Source organism: Indicator indicator, chromosome 30 (genome assembly GCF_027791375.1).
Source record: "Indicator indicator isolate 239-I01 chromosome 30, UM_Iind_1.1, whole genome shotgun sequence".
Lineage (NCBI taxonomy): Eukaryota > Metazoa > Chordata > Aves > Piciformes > Indicatoridae > Indicator > Indicator indicator.
In genome coordinates, this window is record NC_072039.1 from 4826056 (window position 1) to 4835303 (window position 9248).

Sequence of the window (9248 nt, forward strand, 5' to 3'; positions counted from 1 at the left end):
TTTCATCTGCCTTTGAATTGTCCAACTGCTTTCCAGAATATGGTCTGAAGGCAGCCTCTGGAGCTGTTTGTAAAAAGGGCAGTTTTCAGGGGTCAGAACACAGGTACAGGAAGGGTTTGGTGTCTGGCCAGTAGTGTTGGCATCATGGATCCATCAGTGGGGTCACTGTTCTCAAGGATGTCTGGCAATCTGTACTTAGAATCATCAAGTTTGGAAAAGACCTTTAGGATCGTCAAGTTCAACCCTAACCCAACTACCATGGCCACTAAACCATATCCTGAAGTGCCACATCTACTGCTTCTTGAACACCTCCAAGGATGGCGACTCCAGCACCTCCCTGGGCAGCCTGTTCCAACTCCTCACCACTCTCTCACTAAAGAAGTTTTTCCTCATGTCCAATCTAAACCTCCCCTGGCACAACTTGAACCCATTTCCTCTCATCCTATTGCTGCTTGTTTGGGAGAAGAGACCACCACCAGCCTCACTCCAGCCTCCTTTCAGGTAGCTGCAGAGAGCACTAAGATCTCCCTTCAGCCTTCTCTTCTCCAGACTAAGCAACCCCAGCTCCTTCAGCTGCTCCACGTATGACACCCTGCAAACCCCTCACCAGCCTCCCTGCCCTTCTCTGGACACATGTCTGATCCCTGGCTGCTTGGACAACCTCTTTGTAGTCCTCCTACATGGTCTGTTCTTCCCTCCATTGCTTATAGGCTCTCCTTTTTGTGCCCAAGTAAGTCCTGGAGCACCATGTTCGTTCATGCTGGTCTCCTGGCACTCTTGCCTGCCTTCTTCCTTCTTGGAATGCACTGCTTCTGGCCTTGGAGAAGATGGTCCTTGAATATTGACCAGCTGGGCCCCTTTTCCCTCCAGGGATTTATGCCATGACACTCTGCCAAGCAGATCCCTGAAGAGGATGCAGTCTGCTCACTTGAAATCCAGAGCAGTGAGTTTGCTTTGCACTCTCTTTGCCGCCTTGAAGGTCTTCAGCTCTCTCATTTCATGGTCACTGCAGCCAAGGCTGTCCTTAAGATACAAGACCTTGAATCAGAATATATTACTTTTTCTTTTCCCACTTCTGTCATGGATTTATTTTGTGTTTTTATGCAGAGAATTTATACTTTCTGACCTTTAGTTGTGCTGTATATGAAAGGGAGTGATAACTTCCAGTGTCTGGGGGATTTGTGATGTGCATTTCCATGGTATTTTAAGCTGCTTTGAAGTTTGGAGAGGAAAGGAAATGACTGGAAAAGAGATTTGTTACCTCTTAAAGATAATTTATCATAGTAAATGTATTCAGAGGCTGGAGACTAATGGTGCATTTTGACTGGGTGAGCGTAGTACGAGAGGGGGGAAAACCCTTGGTGGGTTTTGTGACACTATGATGTAGATTTTTCTCTCTTAAGAGCAGAACAAAACAGAAGAGATCAGTAGATTAAATCATGGAGTGGCGTGCAAGTATTATAAAAGGAGCATTTTTAGTCTCAGCAGTCAGGGAGGTTGGTTGACATGCTGAGACCTTGGGCTGCAAGTGTTTGCATTCTTATCTTTTTCTAAGATAAAGTTATGGAAGCATGTTCAAAATGTACAGAGAGCAGATGGGACCAGAGCACGAGGATCTTTAGCCAGCAAGAATGTGCTGACTGATCTCTGAAGTATTTCATCCTGGGGCCTGCTAATTTGCTATCCTAAGGGATTTGTTGCCAGCAGCCATGCTGTCCTCTGCTGTATGTGTGTTGTAAAAGATACAACAACTTTGTATCTTCGGTTTAACCTTCTCACCAAAATCAGTTCCAGATGGGCTTTAAACCAGCGCAAAAGCTCAAATGGCTTCTTCAGTCTCAAGATACACAAACTGTAATTTCCCTAAACATGAAACACTGAGTAACGTTTGAAAGGGAGCTGGCATTTCCCCATCTGCATTACATCAAGGAGTGGTGTTCAGATCTACTGCTGGTGCTCTCTGGCTGTGTGAGCCCAGGTGAGGAATTGGCTCTGGCTCTGAGCGCAGGATTCGCGCTTCCCTTCTTCACCCTCCAGTGTGTTCTTTGGAAACCCAAAACTCAGGAATGGTTTATGGAAAGCAAATGTCATCTTGCTTATGTGATACCCTGCTTCTGGTGTCCTGGATATTCCATGAAAGATCTGCCTGTCTGCCAGGGCTGCTTTTTGTTTCCTTGACTGATCAGTTGCCTGACATAGTACATGTACTGTGCTGGTTCTTTTGAAGGAGAGAAGATGGCATGAGGAGAGTGGCCCTCTGATGGGTCACAGGGACAAGAAGGCACATGTGGTGGGCACTTTAAAGGTCCCTAGTTGTGAGAAGAAAAGGGCAGAGTACTCAGCACCTTCTGACTGTTTAAGAAGGCCATGCTATTTTTAGCTTTCTCATCTCTTATGTGTTCCTCACTTTTATTCTGTGTGGCATCTTTGGGTCTCAGCAGCTGTCAGCTCTGCTTAGGGCAGCTCCCAGCACTGCTCTGGGAGCAAAGGGGAACAAGCTGCCAAAATTCTCCTCTGTTTTGATACTTTAAAATACCTGGAGCTTTTCTTTTCATAAACTCAGTCCCACAGGGGCCAGCTTGCTTTAGGATTATTTGGCAGTCCTTGCTGGAGAAGTTTTATTAGCAAGATTTGTTTTATGAGAGGAGAAAGATCAACCACTCCTACCTGGCCATGCTGTCATGCTGGGAAGGGGAAATTGATATACTGGAAACAGAGATGTCTGTAGGGAATTTTGTAGACAGCACAGGAAATCCTTACTGATGAGCTGAGCAGCTTTGGTGGTTGTGTGTGGCAGGGCTGTGTAGGAGGTTGTTACCCACCACTGAGATGCAGAATTTGAGCAGCTCTCTCTTTCTTGCAGGGAGCAAAATGCATTTTGTTCCTCTGTTTGTGTGATATATTTGCTAGTCTAGTTTTAATTAGACAAAGCAAACCCAAAAGCAGGTGGAGTTTTGGTTGTCTTCTGGGGGAGGTTTTCTTCTGAAGGATGTCTTCAAACAACCCTGAAGTAGTGCAGTGAAATGACACTCAAGCCTAGTGCTGAAAGGGTTAAATAACATCCACTGAGTGTTTGGAAGTTTCAAGGAGTTGATACAAATGTTTTTAGAAAGGTTGTGTCCTGAACAGTTCTCTGCATAACTTTTTTTTTTTTACTTGCTGAACTCTCTACTGGCCATAGACCAGCTGTTTGCTTTTGAAGTCAGCCAAATGGGGCTGAGAATAAGGACTCCCAGTGTCAGGGGTGGGTGGCTGCAGCTGCTGTGATGCCAGCAGCCTCCTGACACATGAAGAGTGATCAAACTGGACATAAGTTTTGAACCTGTCCTACCTTAGAAGAAAGTTAAGTCAAAAAAAATCTAACTGGAACGAAGCTGGGTTGTTGCAGACTGAAGCCCAGGAGCAAATTTCTGCTGGTCCCAGACCTGTCTGGGAGGTTGTGCTGGGAAGGGAGCAAGGTGAGCTGCAGGCTGCTCATTTGTACTTTGCTCTTCATCCTGGTGGAAATTCTTGTCTTTCCCAATGGATAGTTGCAGGAGGATGACCTGGTTGACCTGGTTAGGATGTTAGGATGAATTTCTTTACTGCAAGGGTTATCAGGCATTGGAACAGCTTGTCCAGGGACTTGGTGGAGTCCCCATCACAGGATGGTAGGGGGTGGAGGAGACCTCTGGAGATCTTCAAGTCCAGCCCCCATCCTTGGAGATATTTAAGAGTCATGTAGACACAGTGCTCAGGGATGTGGTTTAGCTGAGGACTTGTCAGTGTTAGATTAATGATTGGACTTGATGATCTTAAAGGTCTTGTCCAATCTATGCAGTTCTGTGACTGCTTGAGCAGGGAGGGGTTGGACCAGGTGATGGAGGTGATCATGGGAAGAGCTGGGCAGGGAGGAGGCAGCTGGAAAGCCAGCATGAGATGAATGAGTGGTGAGTACCAAAAGGAGCACATTGCCTCTTCCTTGCCTGCCAGATGCCTTCATCTGGGTGATGAGATCCTGCCCTCAGGAGACTGCTTTCCCCCCAGCAAGGTGATGACCCAGTGCTCCTGATGGCACACTGGGAGACAGGGATTGGGATCCCTGTTCCTTGTTGAGATCCTACAAGGGGAGAGGGCCTGGGGTGAGGCAGGCAGTGAACTGTTTGTCCTTGGGATGCTCTTCAAAATATTTCAACAGCAGCTTGGATGTATCCAGTCCCCCAGCACTCCCCAGATGAGCCCAGGGAATTCCCTAAAGAAGCCCAAAGTACCCTTTAAAGCCATGAGTGATGTTTTATGACCTTCCCAGGGAGAGGAAGGTCATGGTAGCCCCCTTTCCAAAGAGCTGCTACAGAGGCACAGCCTGGGATCCAGCCAGCATCCTGCAGGGAGTCGAAGGCAACTTTGTTTAGGTTGGAGCTGCTGAAAATGTTGACAGAGAAAATATTTTCTGTTCCCACAGAAAGAAATCCTGCTGCAGAGTTTTTATGGAGCAAAAAGAAATGTTTGTGCTGAAAAAAAAAAAAAAATCAGAGCTGTGGCCCAAGCCCAGCTGAAACACAGCAGGCACTTGGGGAACACTTGTTAAGCCCCAAGAACTTTTGCTTGCCCTGAGCAAGTCTCCCTGCTCAGGTGACTTAAATTAATTTCCCTTTGCATTAAGGATCTTTATTTTAATTAGCTTTAGTGTTTATAGAAGTAACCAACAAAAGTAGCTGAGATGCTGGTAGACTTTAAAGATAATTAAAATAAAGCTGGCCTGAGAGGCGAGAGAACATCTGAAAAGAGATGGGAATGCCAAAAAAATCATGGGGAAGGACCTGATGCAAACAGGGAAGGGAGCTGCAGGGAGCAATCAGGGGTGCTGCAAACAGTCCCACCAGGGCCAAGTGCCCAGTGAGGGTTAAAGAGCATCCTCCCAGCAGCTCTCATCAGCAGCTCTGCCATATCCATCCTGGGGACACAGATGGATGACACTTCATGGGAGGACCCAAGCAGTGCTGGAGGCCACTGGTGAGGTAGTGCCTGGGCACTTGGGAGCATGATGGTGGTGGTGGCCCTGGTGCCTTCAGCCACCTTGGGCAAGCTTTGGCACTGAGCACACAGGCTGGCTGTGCTGCTGGGGTTGAAAGCCCTTGTTTGGGAGTCCTAGCCTTTGTCCTGCCAGGCAGCTTCACACACAGCCCCCCCCCAGCCCACCAGATGCAATTAGTGCTTGGCCCTGCCAGGCTCCTGCTTGGTCCCTGCTGGGCTGCAAGAGAAAGGCTGGCAGGAATTGCCTGGTTCTTTTCTTTTGTGGGGGTCAGGAAGAAAACTCCTTGCTCCTTTAAAAAAAAAAAAAAGAAGAAGAAAAAGGGAAAATCCTCCCCCCCCCCAGTCCCAGCTGTTCTCTTGCAAATTCCCTCTGCCTCTCACCCAAACAATCACAGATGTCCCATCCCTTCCCAGCTGGATGTGGCTACAGGATGGTGATGTCCAACGTGAGCTGGAGCTTTAACCTGGGATATCAGCACCAGGGGAATGGGGATGACCTCAAACCATCGGTGCCAGCCGGAACCAGGGCCCCTTCTCTGCTGCTGCTGTCAGTGTTGGGTTGCTGCAGCTCCTCAGGAGCCTGATGTGTTTGGGTTTCTGCAGCAGGGTGATTCCTTCTGCCAGGCTGGCTCCTCATGAACTGGTTGGCTTCCTCCTCTTAAAAGACACAGAATTGAAATACAGCCCAGTTGCTGCTCCTGGAGCTCAGGGTGGTTTTGCAGCTCCTCAGAAACATTTGCTCTGCTGTGTTCTCTTAGTGCAGGAGCAGGTTCTTGCTGAGCTCAGTCCCAGACTCAGTCTCTGACTCCTGCAGAGCTTATGTGAAAATGAAGGTAAAGGTTTGTTCTGCTCAGAGATTTCCATGAGGGGATCAGGGTGCCAGATGGGGTCACCCATCCCCTGAGTGGGCAATGCCTTGATTAACCCAATCTGTGCCCCCAGGGATGGGCTGTGGGTCAGCTCCCCAAGCACTCATCCTTTAGTCCTCTGCACCAAAACTGGTGTCTTGCCTCACATCTGTCCCTGGAGCTCCTCTACCATGGGATGTCAGTTTGAGAAGCAAACCCCTTTTGTTACAGACCAGACACTGTCAAGAAAAAGCATCCAAAACCAGAAAGTCTGAGGTGCTGAAGTGATCCAGCTCTGCAGTGAGCATGTAGGGGTTGGTCTCCCAGCTCTTCCCACACATTGTCTGTAGATTATCAAGAGTGAAAGTTAACCCCTGGAGAACATGCTAAGGGCTTTAAAAATGTGCTCTGTTGAACTAGAGAGACTTTTGCCAGGTCTAAAACAATTTTTAAGGTTTTTTTTCTCCCTGTGCTGCCTTGCCAAGGAGGGAGGGCATTGACCAAGATTCATCGATTCATAGAATGGTTTGGGCTGGAAGAGACCTTGGAGATCATCTAGTTCCAACCCCACTGCCATGTGCAGGGACACCTTCCACTAGATCAGGTTGCTCATCCAGCCTGGCATGGAACACCTCTAGGGAAGGGGCATCCACAACCTCCCTGGGCAACCTGCTCCAGTGTCTCCTCAACTACACTGTAAAGAATTTCTTCCTCCAATCTAAATCTGCCTCCTTGAACTTCAGTCTGTTCCCTCTTGTCCTATCGCAACAGGATGAGCTTGGGGTCTTTAATCAGCAGCTGTGGTTCCACTGTGTGCTCCTGTGCTGGGCTGTGAGGGCTCATTACCTCATTGAAATTGCTCTTTTTTGGTTAATTAGCTGTGTTCAGTTGTCTACCTGCCCCAGGATGGGCCAGTGATAGCCAGCAATATACAGTGAGCTCCCAAAAATGTCACAGGTAGGGTTTGGGGGAAATCTGCAGGAAAAGCACCTTGCTACCTCTGCAAGTGGCATTCCAGTCCCCAGACTGGTTTCTTGTGTATTTCACTTGTGCACAGATGCTGGGAGTGGCTCAAAAGGTGTTTCCAGCCCTAAGTCCCCTGCTGATGGAGCCCCAGAGGGAAGAAAAGCCTGAGGCAAGGACCACAGCTGGCATCAGCCATGTGTGGGGCAGGTTCTGCACCAACCCTCAGCCTTCTGTTCCAGGTAACTTCACTGCTCACAGCATCTTGCTAGGTTTCATCAGGGCAATGGAGGGCAAGGTCCAGCCATGAGCTCCAGCTCATCTCTAGTGCTCAAAGCACTGAGAAAGCCCCCAGGGCACCCCAAAAAACCTACCACTGACTCTACAAAGGTTGCTGCTTCATTATTTAACCTCCAAGTGTTGCTTCTTCCTTTTTGGACTTTTGAATTTGAGTTGTTCCCAACCTTTCTGTAGTTCCAGGAGCTGGAGCCTTCCCTCCAGTGCCAGCTGAACTGGCTGTGTCAGGCCAGGAGTGGAGGCTCTGAAGAAAACCATAAATATTGTGAGAGTGGTGATGATGAAGCAGGGAGCTGGCAGGAGGAGAGGGAGGGAGGGACAGAGGGAAGCTGCAGATTCTGCATTTTTTTTTTTTTCTGGGGCTTCAGCAGAGCCCAATAGTTAATCATTAAAATATGCTTCTATGGAACTCAGCTCTGCAGGACAATGAACTGAGAAATTATTTAATGCAATTTAAATGGGTCATGGTAGTCACTCTAATTGTGTCTCGAGCCAATGGGAGCTATCAAGGCTCCTATAAAAGCGGGTGGGGAAGAAGTAGCAGCTGGTGGGAAGAGATCACCAAAGCCCCGATGCATGTCCTGAGCTGCCTCTCGAGGCGTGGAGATCCTCCTGCTCTGCCTGCAGCCAAGCTCCAGCTCCAGGCTGAGCCCTCCTTCAAACGCTGGTGAAGCTTCTGGTGGTCAGTGGCCGTGGTGGGAAGCACAGGGGCTGCCTGCAGCTGGGGCTCGCTGCCGCTCGGCGCTGCCGATGGGGACCAGAGTCGTCCTCTTGGGCTGAAGAGGTGAAGTTCAGTGGTGCTGTGAGCTGGGGGCTGTCTCTCTCTCTTTGATGCTCTTCCATGAGGTGGGTCACACCTGGGGCAGTGGCTGGTTTTGGTGAAACTCTGAGCTTGCAGCTTGGGAGATGTGATGGTGGTGTCCTGTGGGAACACTGTGTGTGTGTGTGGGGGGGGGTTGTAGCAGCTCTGTAAGGGGAGTGGATGGGGGGGGAAGAATGAACAGGAATGGATTTTAGTGGACTTCGATCAGCACGTGAGAGGGGTTCTGTCAGTTGAGTGTTTGTGAGCTGACCCCAACAGCTGTCTCAAGTGCTGTTCTGCAAGCTTGACACTTGGCTCCCAGCCTTCCCACCAATGTGTTTTATCCCTGGTGTGGTTTGCAGCCCCACAGGGCTGACGCACCAAGTGCTGTGGGTGAGCGCTTCTGAGACCCTCCAGCACAGCACTGACCATGGCTGGGGTGTGAATATTGCTGCTGTGGGGAGAAGTGGCACCCAGCTTTCTGCCAACCTTGTTGCCCTCCTTAAAACATCCCAAGCAGCTGTTAAGTGCAGTTATTTGCAGCTCCCTGGTGCAGACCTTTCCTCCTGCAGTGATGCACTCTGCTGCCGTGCTGCTACTCCTCAGGTCAGCTCTCAATCCCAGCATCTCCAGACATCAGTTTCCTCCTGCTACTTTGTTTTCCTTCCACAGTCTTTTAGTTCAATAATATTTCATCTGTCTCTTTTTGTGACTTTTCTGTCTTTTGTCCAATTTTCAGTCATATATAGTCGATTTATAGCCAACCCCACATTATATGAAATCAGCTTTCAGCTCCTTTTTCCCTGCTGGCTAAATAAGTAAAAGGGTGCAGAGAATTTCAGAGGGAATCATGGCTGTGCTGGCCAGCTGCTCTCCCATCCAGAAAATAAAGAGCACAGCCTGTTTCCTGTTAGATTTTGCTGGTGGTGTTGATTTACATTGTTTGTCTGGTGTTTTATGGCTTCCAAGCTGAGGTTGTGTTAAGCTGGCCTGAGTTTAGGCAAGAGAAATCCAGTGCAGGCACTGGCAGCTTCCCCAGCACATTCAGGAGGGCTGATCACAGTCACATTGTCTTAGTCACTGGAGGAGGAAAAGCAGCACTGCTGTGCCTGTCTCCTGGCCAGTTTGCTCCAGTGCTGTGCTGCTAAAAGGCACTTGTTGGCTGATTTTTGGCAGTTCAAAGTGTGGGACAATGCAGGTGATGGAGGGGCTGCATCCCCCTGGGTCATGGCTGGGTGCTTCTCCAGCCAGTGGAATGATGGTTTGGTGGCCCTGGGCTCTGTCCTGTCTTTATCTTGACCCATGAGGTGGTTTTTTTTTCCTTC